Raw genomic sequence first — 17,553 nt, 5'->3', positions numbered from 1 at the left:
TGGCTGAAGTACTACATTCACGGTGGTTATTTACTGGGGAATAGTTCATTTTTTAATGAGCTTAAACGCGGGTGGAAACATTTGCTCGGTGCGGGTTTATTTTTTAACGAGCCTGAACCTTGCGGTAACACTGCTCGATTAATCTAGTCGTATGATAATAATGTCTCATATAAAACGACAATTTTTAGAGTTTTGCCCCGCATCCTTTCTTTATGCAAGTTAAGAAACGACTAATCCAAAAAAAAAGATAAATAATCGCTCTTTGCTTGCATTCCAAAAGGTTTGCATGCCCCCAGGTATAAAACAGAGTTTCAAGGTTACCTCTACTTCTCTCCGCCAAAACATTTGTTTTACCGAGAGAGGCCTACCTCTTACAGGTTACCCAAAGATTGTTCTATTCACAGCACAAACAAAACACTTCTTTGGAAATGTCTACCGAAATAAACAAAGGTGAACGGATGGTATAGTGTGACCATCCCTGGCATAACTTTGACAAGAGAATCTTGTTCTAGAATAACCCTCTTTTCCACTCACGGATGGGGTACAGACTAGTCATATTCTCCCGCAGAAACCTACCCTATACACGAAGTTTTCCAGCCGAAGCAGACCAGGATGCATGCCCCCTGGGTTTTAGTCATATCCCTCCGAATTACTCGCGCTCATCGGGAGGACGGACTGGAGATTGAGACATTTCTTGCGTGAAAAGACCATTCAGGGATGGTATATGACTATTTTCTCTGTATGATCCGGGAAATGAAAGCTGGTCCACGAGCTTGACCACTCTTCCTTCGTGCGAAAACACATTACTCTAAAGAGTGAGGAGACAATTGCCCCTATGCAATAAATATAGTCTCGTCCAAGGAGTAGATTGTAATCCAGGGGTCCTTGAAATACCATTAAGTTCATGTGAATTGTTTTCCTTCTCAATGTTATGGGCACATCGGGAAGGATCCCTAAAGGTCGACTGGTTCCTTTATCAAAGCATGTCAGATTTCTCATCTCAGGCAAAAGCGATGGTGAACCAAGCGCTTTCCAAGCAGTTGAGGAAAGGATACTCACAGAAGCCCCCTCATCTATGATGGTACCAGCCATAACCATTCTATATATTTGAACGATAATTCAGAATGGTATGCTTGCTGATAAACGGGGTCTGCCTAGTTTATTCCAGTCGAAGGAGACAACGAGGTTGCTTGGAGGTGGGACAGAATAGACGGCCGGGTACGGCTCTGACGAACTTCCTTCCTGTGCTAAAGGAACAGGTAAATTTCCCTCTTGTTCGTCGTAGTCTGTGTTTATGAAGAGAATTTCGACGGTGTCATCGTTGTTCTCTTAAGTGACTGTATCATCTGAAGATGAAACCTCTGAAGGCAAGACTGGGTCAACTTCCGCCTCGACCTTTTGACTTTCGTCTGGTATGGATCCAGATGATTTATCTTCAATGATAGGTGCTTCAGCCGACCACCTTAGCGGGCCAGCGGGATTTTAAACTAGTGACGGACTCGGCAAGAGTTTTTTATATCCAGGAGGAAGTCGTAACGGTGAAACCGGACGAGCATCCAAAACTATTTTAGCTTCGTCTAAGAAGGGACAACGGTGGATGGCATGATCGCCTTTGCACAGTTTACAAGAAAACCTACATCTCCCTTTTTGTCCTGGGGCTTCACTTTCACTAGTTGACGGTGTGCTTTCAACATGATCATCAGAGGTTGACGACACCGGGTTGTGCAAACGATGAGACTAGTCCCTTAATATCCGAAGGATGCAAGGACAATCTCTGTGAAAGTGGTCTCCTTTGAAAATGGCACATGGCCATTTAGGCTTGGTCGGTGCAGTGTGTGGATTTTCGTTAGACGACACTCGTTTTCCCCCATTTGCCTTTGGCTCGTTCTTCTTCTTCTCTTTCTTCTTCTTTTGCTTCTTCTCCTTAGGAACTTGAATTTTGGCTTTGCCAGCCCCATCAAGTGAAGAGGAAGGAGGAGAGGAAGAATTAGAGGAAGTAGAAGGCTGGCGGGAAACTTTGGACTCGTCTAATTGCTCATTCGATTGTTCAGGAATAGTGGTGTTCTTAACGACAGAGGTTGAGAAGAGCCATACAGACAAACCAATTGTCAGCCTTGGAAGCGACAATGTGGCCATATGGGGTGCACCAACATCTCCCCAAGAGGAGAAGGGACTAGGATTTCCTCCAAGGGGAATTTCTTGGTTGGTAGACTCCATTTTCTCAACCCAAAATCAACATAGGAAAGGGTAATGAATATTCCATTTAAAATAAATTTTTATACGCTTTGACACAACTTGTTTTTTCAGTTTTTAAGAGTTGAGAAAAAACAAAAGATGACTCTAGTCTCCTTCGATTTTTAATGAGCCTGAAGTGACAAGTGCTCAGATGGACCTTTTCCGTTAAGGAGTCTAAAAAGGAACGAAAGGGACTGCTCTGGAGATCTAGGTAGAGGGAGTACCAAACCAATTGCAAAACTGTAGAATACTTTTTACGGTACGGGAATCAATCTTCCCGAATGCTATGTTCAGTGCATTGCGATCGATAGGGCGGCAGACACGACTTCCTATGGATAAAGGATTTAAGCCTATAGGGGTCTCCCAAAATATACTCGACGGTACGTGGGAGCACAAGTCCGTACTGGCACTTATTGTCTCAAAGTGGAGGAATCACCCAACCATCAGTGAGGACAACAGTTACCAGGCTTTACGACGCCGGAATACGTCTCTAGCCTAGACCTCTAAATGTTGTGCGTTAAGTTCCAAAGCGTTGTTAGATTCATTGAATTTATTTTAAGTTGATCTTTCTTATGAAGTATGCCTTTTGGGTTCACCACGAGATGTAGATGTAGTTCCTAAAATGCAATCTAAAGATGATAAACAAACTTTTATCTCTTTTGTGCAATGAAAATCCTAGCTACTAGAGGAAAAGAAAGACATAATCTTTTCACAAAGAGCAAAGAGCACACCGTAAATGCACTTTCCTAAATCAAGCCAAATAGACTGTCAATATGAAAATGCACATGCATGTATTTGTTTTCAACTTTCTTAGTATTGATGCTAAAAAGAAAGTTGATGTACAAATCTGAAATTTTTCAAGCAACAAATACAAACAAGCTTCTTTTCGAAATCAAAAGATAGAGACGATTACGACACCTTACGATTTTGAAATGAATACTCGTTTTGACACTAGAAAATCACCAATTCAGACCAAAGGCAATAGTAAAAGTATAATCAACCATAAACAGTGATCAAACTTTCTCCTATGATTGAAATCGACACTTGCGATAGATCTAAATCAAAGGACGACAGTACGACTATTCTACTTTTGCAATGGAAAACTGTAAATGACTCAACAAACACAAAAAACATCTACAGTTCTTTTGTACAAAGGAGGTGGAATAAAAGCAAGGAAAAGGGGTTTTAAACAGACATATACTGATCACAGGTAGCAAAATTCAGAGACAGAACTGGAAATAATGAAGCACAAGAACCACAGCTACACAGGGCTAGTCTGATCAGTGCACCTGTAACACAGAGAAACTGCAATGCAGCGCAGGTTGCCCTTTCGGGAAGTGCGTTGAAATACAGGATCTCTTAACAGTACCTGTGCTGGGCCAGAAACGGGAATCTGTCCGGGTTCTGGGTCACTGTTTGCAGTTTAGTCTTTGGTTTTTGGCCGAGTAAAAGCAATCAGTAATGCACAATCAGGGGTAGATCTAAGGAGGGTCTAAGAGCTATCACAAGGGAAATCAGATCGTTTGTGAATCAGCTGTTCAAATCATAAACAAATCCAGTGAATGGATTGAGGCAGCAGATGTCTACTTTGCATTTGTTATGGAAAATGCAGTTCGAATGCTACTTATAAGTTTATGAAACAAACAACAAAGAATGATACACAAACAAACTAATTAGACATTCCCCCCAGTGGAGTCGCCATTTTGTTACTGGGAAAAGTGTCTATTTAGAACTGCTCTATCCCACTAAGGTGTGACAGCTGCCTTAGAAAAAAACATAGAAAAACTACTTTTGTATTTCCTTTATGAACTATAGATAGAGAGGAATAGAGAGAACCAACCTGTGTCTTGCGCTAATCCTTTGATCCAATCCCTCTCTTCTTTGACAGCTTCCAGCTACTTGCTCCCTTACTTGCCCAGCTTCAACAAGTACCTGTAAGATCACAGAAGAAGAAAACTATACAAAGACATGGATGTATATTCATAAACAACTTAGGATCAGATTTAAGTTAACCATACAAATGTAAGAAGCATCAATGATACAAAAGCATGGAGGAAAAACTCAAATAGTTTTTATTGATAAACAAGAAGATCCAAGAGGAGTTACAACCGATGGTTCCTGACCCAGCGTCAACCTCCCAGCAAAGAAGCCCCTCTTCACCTCCAACAAAGCATAGATCACCCAATACTCTGATGTTTGTCTCAAAACCAACAACAATTCCTTACAATGTGCAAAATTCCAGCCCCCTGGATCTCTGGGATGAGGGATCCATATATAGATATGTGTAAGGAGGATGAGTCATCTTGTGATTTGATTAGTGTCTTCTCTCTGTTAGTTCTTGCTTCCACTTGGAGACCGAAGGCCTCTTACTCATCCTTGGTCGAATTCAGTGAGGCAAGTGTCACAAGAGAAGATTTTGGAAGCTTCCATTGTCTCTCCACCTCGCGGAATGACACTGCCATTTGTCATTTCTCGCCCAACGCACTCTCATAGTGCATTCAGGTGTGTTGTAACGCACCGAGCCAGTGTATTTAGGTGCAATGCAACGCACCTAGCCAGTGGAGCAGCTGAAATGATCCTATTTTGACTTATTCTGAGCAGTTTCTGGTGGAGAACTTCTGGGAGAAGCTGTAATTTGTTGACCTTGTTCCTTTAGGGGTTAGAACAACACTTTTAGGGACTTAGGAGCCCTTGGTTTATGGACATTTCATGCTTGGAGTTGTAAGGCACAAAAATGTCTATAACACTGCAGATTCCATACCTTCTTCGGAACCAGAAATATTTTACGGACCTGATGGACTACCTCTTCCACCTGGTCTGATTGCTATAGAAGAGATTGTGGAGGATCCTTCATCTAGTACTCCATCGCAATTTGGGGTCAAGATCACTCTGTATCCTTTTTCATCAAAAATTAGTCTACCGCCAACAGAAGCTCCTGTAGAATTGCTAGGTAATCTTTTGGATAGACCAGAAATGTCTGAACAACCGTCGACATATAGGACTGTGTCATCCGACACAGCAACAACAGAACTTCCTGCTATCACTCCAATAATGTTCGCCGGTATACCATCTGTCCCAACTAGCTCTCAATCGCTAGAAGGGGCCCACTTAGGGGCTATTTCGACAGTATGGTCCGTTCCTGTTTATTCATCCGGAATAGTATCTGGAAACTCTTATGTTGAGTCTCAACAAATTGATCTTTTAGGATGTCAATTTGGGTAGTCCGGTCCTCAAGGGCAAACCATTCCTTTAAGTACCGGATTACCGCTGTATGGGGGGTAGTATACCCTTTCATTGTCTCCTCCGGGAGGACAGCCATACGGGAGTTCACAACAAAATTCAGGTTATGCTGGAATTACATCTAGCGGTTGGGTACCGATACTACCTCAACAACCAAGAGTTGTATATTCGATGCAACAATGTTTACCTATGTCAAATATACCAACTACGCCAGCTATTGTGACGATGTCGCAAGTTCAAGCGCTACCTGTTGTATGCCAACCTCAGATTTCTCAGGTTGTAATGCAACATCCTCTTGACCGTGCGAGTCAACCACAATCACCGACTGGTGGAATGACACAGGCCCAAACAGGTACAATTACCCCTCATCTTGTTCAAACAGTTAGTATCGGGCAACAACACATGGCTTCACAACCATGGCTGGTGCAATACCAACAACCACAATTCCAACAAGTATACCAAGGATCTGAGCAACAAATCTTTGCAAATAGTGGGTACCCGTATATTCAAAACGGTCAAAACCAACCATTCTACAATGGTTATGCCCACCAACCTTACCAAAGTTACCAGCATCAAATGCATTATGCTGGTATGCAAAGACCAACTGCTCAGGCGATTCCATGTTATCCTGGGTATGCTTCGCCTAACCTGAATCAACAGTTACCCTTCGTGGCAACTTTAGAGTTACCGGACCTAAATCGGCTAACAAATGATCCAATCACTTACGCTCCTTGGTGGCCGGCGATTCTGCATAAACTTCCGTCAGATATTCTTAAATTTAATGGAAATTCGGGCGAAGATCCGTCGAACCATGTGATGACCTTTCATCTGTGGTGTTCATCAAACACCCTAAACGATGATTCGATTAGGTTTCACCTTTTTCAGAGGACGTTAACTGGTCTGGCAGCAAAATGGTATATCGAATTGCCCAGAGCTTTGTTTGACAACTTCAGTACCCTAGCCACAACCTTTTTAACCCATTTTCAGTTACCGATAAGGTACGAAACGAGAACGAAACTTCTTACCAATTTCAAACAAACGACGGCCACTCACATATCTGATCATATACATGAGTGGTGGCGTCATCGTAGAATGGTAAAAATGTATGTTCCTGATCAGATTTTGGCTGAATGGTTTATTAAGTCATTATTGCCTTCCATCACGGAAGATGTGGCAAAAGGGGGAGTCATCACCGAAGAGCAAGTTATCGCTCGTGCGCAATATTTATACTTGATTTACACTCAGTCTGGCATGCTCTACGATAAAATACCTGACGCTCCCAGACCAGAATTTTCGGTTCCCCCTCCTCCTAAATCGAACAATGAATCTCATGTCGGCGATGGCGTGATTAGTGCGATAGACACGAAATCAACAAAGGCTACATCTAAAAAGTCCCGTAAGATTTCCAGTCAAAATGAAAAAGAAGAACTTCTTGCCTCGGAAGTAAATGCCATCTCGACAGATAAAGGCAAAGAAACCAAGCAACCAGGAGGCAAGAAGAAAAACAAAGGGAAGAAGAAGAAACAGGAGGAATCATCACCTGAAAAATCTTCTACAAACCCTTCTGGAAATAGGAAACCAAATCGTCCATGCTTTATATGCGATGAGGATCATTGGATAGCAGATTGTCCACACAGAGCTGAGCTTAAAAAATTCTTCAAGAATTCAAAAACCTCGGCAGTATTAGCTGATCCATTTCCAAATCCAGGAACAAATCTGGTTGACATTGGAAATGCTTCCCCGTCTCAATTGCTGATGTTATCGGTTAGAAAACAGCAAAATGATGCTTTGATATTGAAAAGGAAAAAAGATTACGGGAATCCACAGCTGTCGAACAACAAGGATAAAGATCAACCTAGTAGTTCGACAACAACTTCGACAGGAGTTGCGCCGCCCATCATTCCTGAGTTGACAATAAAACCACCAAAGGGAGTAGTACACAAGTTGACATTTAATCCTCGTGCTAGAGCAGCACAGCATTATAATATAGTGGAAGATCTGGCCCAATCGCCATCCACTATGTCGACACTTGAGGTACTACAAAATTGCCCATCCCAAAAATAGGATTTATTATCAGTTATCGGTGGGATAGACCCAAAGGATTCCAGTCTTGTATCCTTTAATCATAAAGGATACAATCCTCAGTTACCATCTCAACTAGCTTTCCTCGTTCAAGTGAAAGCCCTCAACAAAATTGTTCATCGAACAATTATTGATGAGGGGGCATCTACATGTATTATGTCGATGAGTTGTTGGAAAACTTTAGGATCTCCAACCTTGTCATGATCTTCAAAGACATTAAAAGAATTCAACGGACGAACATATTCCCCATATGGTATTCTAAGTAACTTGCAGGTTGAACTAGGAGGGAAAATAGTAGAAATAGATGTCGAAGTAATCAACGGAAACCTCGATTACAACATCCTACTGGGAAGACCATGGATATATGCTATGGTAGCTGTTGTATCAACCTATTTTAGAAAGATTGCATTTCCCTTTCAAGGAGGGATTACAATCGTCGATCAACAAACCTTCCTCCCCAATGGTTCTCAAGTTACGGGAAGCATTCCAATGAGCCATGGAAGCCCCCATTCACTTCAAAATATCAGAGTAGGCCTACTAAAATACCCTATATTAATGGGAACTTTTTCCCTTCCACCTCCAATAAACCTGGCGGAAGTAGCATCGGTAGGAACCTGCAATATGATATCTTTGATTGAAAAGATCTCAGAAAACGATATAAACATGGATCATACGTAGGTATTGCCTCCAAGCCCAACGGAAATATTGTAGCAATCAATGTTCCTAGCATGGGAGGCAAACCCAAATCAATGCTCATCAAGCGTTTGGATAGATAGGTCTAAGGAATATGGCACCCCTGCAGATCCTTGCTCGCGAGTGCATTACACCGACGAAGGAATTGTTCAATCAATGGTAATTGAAGGGGCGCCATGGGAAGATTACCACCGTCGTTCCCTTCTTCCGAATTGTGAAGAAGATACTCCTGATGACCTTCATCATCCCTCAGTTTTTGATTTCCTATCAAATACTGTAAACACGGTGGATTCTGAGAAAAACATGTCCAACATTGAAGAGACTATCGCCATAAATAGTTCCACCAAAACAGATGTTGTAGAGAATATTTATGTTGGCAAATGTTGTTCTCCTTCAGAATTGGAAATATACAACGCTCTTTTTTGTGAATTCAGAGATGTCTTTGCTTGGTCATATAATGAAATTCCAGGCACTGACTCGAGTATCGTTGAACACGAAATCAAGATGTATCCAGATGTCAAACCAGTACGACGACGGCTACGGCAGGTGCACCCCAAAGTAGCCACTGCCATCAAGGTGGAAGTAGAATAGCTCCTCCATGGTGGTTTCATTTACCCGGTTCCTCTAACCAATTGGGTGTCGAACATTGTTCCTGTTATGAAAAACAAGGAACGATTAGAGTGTGCGTCAATTATAGGGATGTAAATCAAGCTTGTACAAAAGACAACTACCCTACACCCTTCATTGACTAGATAATTGATGAGTGCGCCGGATGCGAAATCTTTTCATTTATGGATGGATTCTCTGGGTATAATCAAATAAATATCCACCCACAGGACTAGTCAAAGACTGCATTTATTTGTCCGTGGGACACATTCGCATATCGAAAATTACCCTTTTGTTTAAAGAATGCAGGGGAAACATTTCAGAGGGCAATGAATTATGCCTTCCATGACATCAAAAACATCTTCCAACCATATCTCGATGACCTTCCGGCTCATTCGCGAAAGCGGACTGATCATCCGCAGCATTTAAGAGCGGTATTTCTATGTTGCTGACACTACAAGATACGACTCAATCAACACAAATTTGTGTTCTGTGTTAGTTCTGGTCGTTTACTTGGCTTTGTAGTCTCAAAGGACGGGATTCGTCTCAACCCATGTAAGGTTCAGGCAATCATAAATTTCCCTCCACCTTCAAATTTGCTTCAGATTCAGAAACTCCAAGGGAAAGCAAACTTTCTGAGGAGGTTCATTCCAAATTACGCTGAACTTGCTAAAGGTTATACACGTCTATTGAAAAAGGAAGTGCCCTTCGTCTGGGATCAGGTTGCGCAATCTTCCTTTGATGCTTTAAAAGAATCCCTAATGAAAGCATCATTAATGTACGCTCCCGATTATCAAAAAGGCTTTAACCTGTATCTGGCTGCAACGGATACAACCATCACAATGGTTTTAGTTCAAGAAGACAACGAAATTGAACATCCTATATATTATTTGAGTAAGAATTTAAACGATACGGAAAGCAAATATTGTTATGTTGAAAAGCTAGCGCTAGCAGCTGTTCAAGCGATACAGAGATTTCGACACTATGTCCTCTTTCGAAAAACTACCATTCCATCAGATTGCAACTCCATGACTTATATATTGTCGTGACAGCTGTTGGGGGGCAAATATTCAAAATGGATAGCAATTCTACAAGAGTTTTATCTGGAATTTGTAAAATCCAAGTCAAAGAAAGCCTTGGTTTTCGTAGAATTATTATGCGATCTCCCATCATCATCCAACGATGAAACATCCGAAGAAACAATCGTGGATGAATCTTTGTTTCTGATATCTTCAAGCAATCCATGGTATGGAGATATAATCATTTATCTCCAAACCAAAAAATATAGGCCTAATAGCTCCCACTCCGAACAAAAACGTATTCGACACCAATCAAAAGACTACATGATCGTCGGTGATACACATTACCGTCGTGGTGTCGATATAGTTCTGAGGAGGTGCCTCACCCATGATGAGGCCGAAAAAGTCCTGAATGATTGCCATTTAGGTGCGTGTGGGGGGCATCAATCCAGTTACGCTATGGCGCAAAAATTTTTACGAGCAGGATACTTCTGGCAAACAATGTTCAAAGATTGCATAACTGCAGTCAGAAGTTTCCATGCCTGTCAAATTTTCGATAGCAAAACCAGAAGACCACCCGCACCTTTGCAGCCAATAGTTGTTGTTGGGCCATTCGCCAAATGGGGCATCGATTTCATGACATGTAACCCCACCTCGACCGGGGGGCATGGGTATATCATAGTCGTAGTTGAATATCTTACCAAATGGGCCGAGACGATGCCTACATTAGATAGCACTGGTGAAACAGCTGCCCTCTTCTTTTTCAATCATTTAGTCGCTAGATTCAGCGTCCCACAGGCTATAGTCATAGATCATGGATCGTATTTTCACAATCACATGATGGTCGAATTAGCTTCCATATTAGGGTTGTCGCATGACAGCTCTACTCCATCTTACCCACAATCCAACAGACAAGTTGAAGCAATCAACAAGGTCCTGAAGGGCATGCTGCAAAGGATTATTGGAGTTCACAAAAGGAGTTGGCACCTGATCCTGTACTTAGCCTTGTGGGCATACCAAACATCGGTAAGGAATGCGACGGGGTTTACACCTTTCCAACTGGTGTATGGCCTAGAAGCAATCTTACCAGTTCAGTGTGAAATCTCGTCCCTCAAACTCGCAATTGACCTTCTCCCCGGAACTTCAGAAGAGGAGGCTCATTTCTTGGAACTAATCCAATTGGATGAAACTCATCGTGATACCACTTTGGCTAACGAAGCCCATAAGAAACGAGTCAAGGCGCAGTTCGACAAGAATGTCAAACCCCGTGTCTTCTCAGAAGGTGACTTGGTCTTGCTTTATGACCAACAATTTGATAAATTGGGAGCAGGTAAATTCAAGTCTTTATGGATGGGCCGCTATATTGTTAAATGAATGTTAGCAAAAGGAGCCTACGTGTTAATAGATTATGACAGGATTCCACTGGCACAACCTCATAATGGGTTGTACCTTAAGCGTTACTATGCATGATTCAGTGTGGTAACCTATATGCTTTTGTTACATTTTTGTTTTTGCTAAAGTATTTGTTTTGGTCAAGTAAATCCGCTTTTTACATTTGTCGCAGATGTTGAACCTATTGGAATCATTTGTTGGATATGCTGACGGAGCGAGTCGTAGTTCACAGAACCTATCTTCTACGGCCTGGGCCATTTTCAATCCAAGCGGCAAGTTAGTAAGTTTCAGAGGGGTATGTATTGGTCGATCAATGAATAACATCGCTGAATATAGCGCGTTGATAGAACTTCTCTCTGATGCCATCACACATGGCATATGTCGACTGGTCGTTAGGCTAGACTCACAGCTCGTCATACTACAACTCACTGGTATCTACTCTGTCTGAAATCCAACTATCTATCGCATGTTCCTAAGGGTCAAGATTTTGGAAAGGCAATTTGATTTTATTCAATATCAGCATATTTCCAGAAGCTTAAACACATTAACTGACTCATTAGCAAATTATGTGTTAGATACACATTTGCAACACTTATAAAAAGAAGCATCTCATCAATATTTCCATCAGGATCATGCAACTTAACCAAAATAAAACTCCGAAAATCAAAAATATATATATAACGTTTTATGGTTTACACATAATGTTCTGTAACCAAGAAAAAATTGGTCAAATGACCCAAAACTCAAAATGCTAGGGGGCACCCTAGTCTAATGATGTTGGTGATAACAAGTCACCGCTTGTGCAATCATGCGTAAAAGCCTAGTCCATCGACTTGGCACGCCAGTAGTATGTCGATGCAACCTCAAAGGTAGCTCGTCAGTCCTCACATCTGGAATACCAAGAGTGAGACCCTCGACATGATCCTGTAATGCTGAAAGAGTCTCGGCCACATCAAGGTCGCGAAGGACAGCCCTTCCAACAGCCTCTCCTGCTGGGGCGGCAGCTGGCACTCTCAAGCGTACTACTGGCCGAACGGGACCAACATCTGCATGAGCACATGAGTTCTGATTAGTCTTGATAGAGTAAAGCATAAGGACATTATGAAAGAAAAACGATAAATAGGAATATGGTCAAAGAATTTACCAATGGAACCCCACTATTCGCCAGCCGGCAGCACCAAATCTGGGTCACCCCGGAAGTCCATGCCAGCATATGGATACTCAGAATAAACCATCTCCTAATGATCATACCACCCAAAGAAGGTACCAAAAAAAGAAATCTGAGACTGACCAGCATGCCTAGACATATGGTCGACCCATCTCTGCATACGTGGTTCAGTCGGTGGAGGTAAACTGAGTGCAATATACTGCGGCTGCATCAGTGGTATCTTTTCCAAGGTGAAGGCGGTCAAAATAGAACCATATCCAAAGTTCTTCAATCTCCCACTTTTCACCTTGGTCAGCTGTTCTTTCATCACAAGCAGTACTGTGTCACACCAGTTAAACACCTTCGGTTCGAGACATTCCAAGGCATACTGCATATAAGATCGGTTGGCCACATGAAGAGCCGCACCACTAGCCATCCTACCAAAAGTGAACAGAATGGTCCTCAAAGACCTGTCAGTCACATCTCGGATGATGATCTTGCCATCTTTAATTGGCTGAGATCCCTCTCTACAATATCTGCGAACATAATCTCTCACAGATTCACCTCCACGGGCCAAACCTAATAAAGAGATGGGGGCACCCCACCTCGATAAACCGGTCAAAAAATAGATGTCCACTACAGTCAAGGGGATGGATTTGCCCCTAATCTGGAACACCTGGCTGGTAGGATCCCAAGCATTGAGCAAATACTGCAGCAAGTTGATTTGTTGTCTCATGCTAGAGATGCGGAAAAACTTCAAGGGGCCACATTTCCGCAGTGCGTTTACTGTAACCGGATCATGTAAAGCAAGCATGTCCTCTTCTTCATGCTCACGTTCTCGCCATGTAATAGTCATCTTGCTCCAAAAAATATCTAAAAACAAACAAGAGAAGAGTTAGATCCTGATTTGGTGAGAAACAGACAAAATTTCCATAAAAAAAAACTGTGCATAAATTTCCTTCCTTGCACTCATCGCACCTACAATAGTGTTCTGGGTGCGTTGCATGTCAATTGGCCAGTAGAAAAGCTAACATCCAATGCACCTTTCGATACATAAAGGGTTTGATGGGGCCAGGGCGAGTTTTTCAATCCCCGGAGGCTCAGAAAAACCACAAATCAAGCTCGAAATGCAAAAAGGAAAGGATGAAATGAAAGAGCTCAGGTTTAGCTCCTACCTGGTCCAGACGGTGCCAAAAATCATCCACAGAATCTCCCGGAATCAGCTGATGAAAGTCAAGGGGGGAAAGCACCTCCAAAGCTCCAACAAGCCAAAGTTCAAATGAAATGGTAAAATGAGAGGTAAAAGCACTTTTAAATTACTTTTACGTAATTCGAGTAAAATATTAGTGTCCTAACTCATTTTTTAACACGTATATTGTTCATTCTAACTAGTTTGATGAAGCAATTGAGCATGCAGTACAATCTTTGAAAGAACAAAGCTATTTATGGTAAAGTCAAGAAATGACCATTATATCGAGCAGTTTCAATGCGGACTTCATGCTCGTTAAAAAATAAACATAAGAAATGAGCAAATGTTTCCCCCAGCATTTAAGCTCGTTAAAAAATGAACCAATTTCCGGTAAATAACCGTCGTGAATGTAGTACTTCAGCCTTTAAAGCCTTGGTTGTGTTCTCATCATCACGCCCACTCTGTATTGGCCGATCATTCACCTCCATCTGATTGTTTACCCCTTTCGAGGAACAACTGCGAAGAGTGATCCTGTTAGCCATCCTTGTAACACTTCCATGATTGGAAAATTCCAAACCTTACCTGGAATCAGCTGCTACCCAAATTTATCACTCGTTCCTCAAAGACAAGTCTCCTTTAAGCTCTTTTCAACTGACTCGTAAAATATGAAAAGATTGCCGAGCTATTGGCCGCTCCAACTCGTTAAAGGGACTGGAAGTGCTATCCCTCCTTTAGATTTTAATCTTTTTGGACCTGAGGGATTATTACACAAAAAGATTGATCGCTTGTTTTGTTTGGCTCATTAAAAGTATCGAAAATTCATCCCTTCTGTATTGTTTTATACCTTTTCAGACTTAAGGGATTAGATGACAAAAAAGGATTTTTGGAGTTTCCTTTACGTCCCTTTTCAGAATCTCTAAAATTGAAAAGGACCGAGTTATCTTTGTCGTTAAACTCGTTAAAGCCTAATAGCGACAGACTTGTCCATAGCATACAAGAACGAGTTTTACCATCGCTAGGGTCGTTAAAACATAGCGATGGGTTTGCCCGAAGGGAAAATTATAGAACAAGCATATGTTATCCTCCTCAAGCTTGAAAAAAATAAAGAGGTACTGGTCAGCAATGACTGGGGAAAAATTGGGAAGAAAACTTGAAGAAACTTTTTTGGTAGCAAGTCGCTCTTGAACATGACACTTTCACTCCGCATCCAAGTCGGGTTGAGTTGTTTCATTCACCGATCACATCACCATGGTCACATCACACCATCCACATTTCGGGTTAATGCTACCAATCCATCATGTCAGTGTCGCCGGTATGTTCAAGAGAAGTCACTCAGAGAATTCACCTGTGTATCACCCACTACAATACATTTACACTCCATTCTTTCATGACCACCACCCTGAACCTTATATCACCAGAATGTTTTCATCTCCATTAAAATCATTTGCTCCGTTCCATGTCATCGATGTGGGATTCATTAAGGCCCTCCTATGACGGATCGCTTCTTGTCGACATCAGCTCATTGTCCAAGAAGTCGATCTAGGGACACCACTTTCAGTAATTTGAAGCTTGCATGCCTAAATGGCAAGTTTCTCACTTCCGGCGCAGGTTTACATCAATGACCTTCGACTGAAAGATTTTGCGTGGTGTTCGACGCCAAGTCCTTTATTCACACCACGTGAATTGTACTGCAGTACCTTGAGGGTCATTATCATTATCGGTGATTCTTCTCGTGCCTGTTAACAGCTTACATCATTGGTTGGTAATCAGGCGATGTCTTTCCATGTTCGACTCCATAACATCTCTCACATGGATCGACTTGTACATTGAGTGAAGATCAATTGAGACTGAAGACCCCAGATCTAGTTTCATCCATCCGGGTTGTGATATATATTCAGGAAAATAAAGACATAAAATGTACATCATTGCTGCACAAATATTAATCCAATCAAAGGGATGATGGCTCTACCAGAATCATCAGTCTACACTCAGACGATTGTTTATCCTATGTACATGAAAATGAATTTATAAAGCTGAGCATGGGAATGCCTGCCTCAGCTAGATCATGAAAATATTATGAAGATAATGTATTGTATTGTATCTTATTACAAGTCTCCTTCTAGCTTGAAAGAACTTCTGATCCTCATGATAAAGCATTTCACCCGACATCAAAAAGATTAACGACCTCATGCTTTAGGGGGAAACTGTTATAGGCATTTTTGGGCACTACGACCCCAAGCATAAAATTTCCATAAACCAAGGGCTCCTAAGTCCCTAAAAGTGTTGTTCCAAACCCTATAGGAACAAGGTCAACTGATTACAGCTTCTCCCAGAAGTTCTCCATGAAAAACTACTCAGAACTGGTCAAAACAGGATCATTTCACCTGCTCCATAGGCAAAGTGCGTTGCATCTCACCTAAGTACACTCAGTGGGTGCGTTGCATTTCAAAAATCCCTTCTATGGGGTGCGATGGGCGAGAAGAGACAAATGGCAGTGTCAATCCGCGAGGTGGAGAAGCATGGAATCTTCCAGAAACTTCTCCTGTGACACTTGCCTCTCTGAATTCGACCAAGGATGAGTAAGAGATCATCAATCTCCAAGTGGAAGAAAGAACTATCAGAGGGAAGACACTAATCAAATCACAAGCTGACTCACCTCCCTTACAGACATCTATATATGGATCCCTCACCCAGAGATCCAGGAGGCTGGAATTTTGCATCTTGTAAGGAATTGCTGTTGGTTTCTTGAGGCAACATCATAGTGTTGGGTGATCTAAGCTTTGCATGAGGTGAAGAAGGGCTTACTTGCTGAGAGGATGATGCTGGGTCAGAACAACTAGTTGTAACTCTCTTGGCTCTTTCTTGATTATCAATAAAGCTATTCAATTTTTCCTCCATAATCTTGTGTAATCTATGTTTTTTGCATTTGTATGGTCAATTTACATCTGATCCTAGATTTTTTATGATAATAGATCCATGTTCTCGTATAGAGTTATGCTGCTTTGATTCTACAGGTAATCTGTAAATCTGGGTATACAAGGAAGCAAGTAGAAAAGGACTATCAGAAGAGAGAGGAATCGAGCAAGGAACCAAGCGCAAGACAGAGGTTGGCCTCCTTTATTCTTCTCTCATCTATCTTTCATAAAGGAAAGCTAAAGTAGCTTTACTTTGTTTTTTTCTAAGGCAGCTACTCGCCTTAGTGGGATTAGCAGTTCTGTATAGACACTTTTCCCTGCAACAATATTGCACTAAAAAAACACCAATTCCATTTCCTGAAGCATCACATTCCACAATAGAGGTTTTTGTGAAGTTCCAGTGTAGCTAATACTGGTGCTTGGCACATTGCCTCTTTAAGATGTTCGAAGGGCTTTGTTGCTCCTAGAGTCCATGAAAATGCATCTTTCTTCAATAATGTTGTTAGAGGTGCTGCTATTCTCCCATAATTCTTAACACACTAGCGATAATACCCTGTCAAACCGAGAAATCCTCGCAGATGCTTTATGGATGTGGGGATTTTCCATTCCTTAATGGCTTTAATTTTGCTAGGGTCTACCTTAACTCCTTCATGAGATACAATATGACCCAAATATTCCACCTCTTGTACTCCAAAGAAACATTTGGATCTTTTTGCATATAATTATTTCTCCTCCAATAGTTCTAGCACCCTGTCAACATGTTCAACATGATCCTTCCAAGACATGTTGTAGATTAGTATATCATAAAAAAATATTAACAAAAAATTTCTAAGGAAGGGTTTGAAAATGGAATTCATCAAACCTTGAAATGTAGAAGGTGCATTGGTAAGGCCAAAAGGCATGACTAAAAATTCATAATGACCCTCATGAGTTCTAAATGCTGTTTTTGGAATGTCTTGAGTCTTCATTCTGATTTGATGATATCCTGAACGAAGATCCAACTTGGTGAAGTAAATTGATCCATGCAATTCATCC

Source organism: Pinus tabuliformis, chromosome 1_1 (genome assembly GCF_031772625.1).
Source record: "Pinus tabuliformis cultivar Carrire ecotype Pingquan chromosome 1_1, CPIR1, whole genome shotgun sequence".
Classification (NCBI taxonomy): Eukaryota; Viridiplantae; Streptophyta; class Pinopsida; order Pinales; family Pinaceae; genus Pinus; species Pinus tabuliformis.
Note: the sequence above shows the minus strand (reverse complement) of the source record.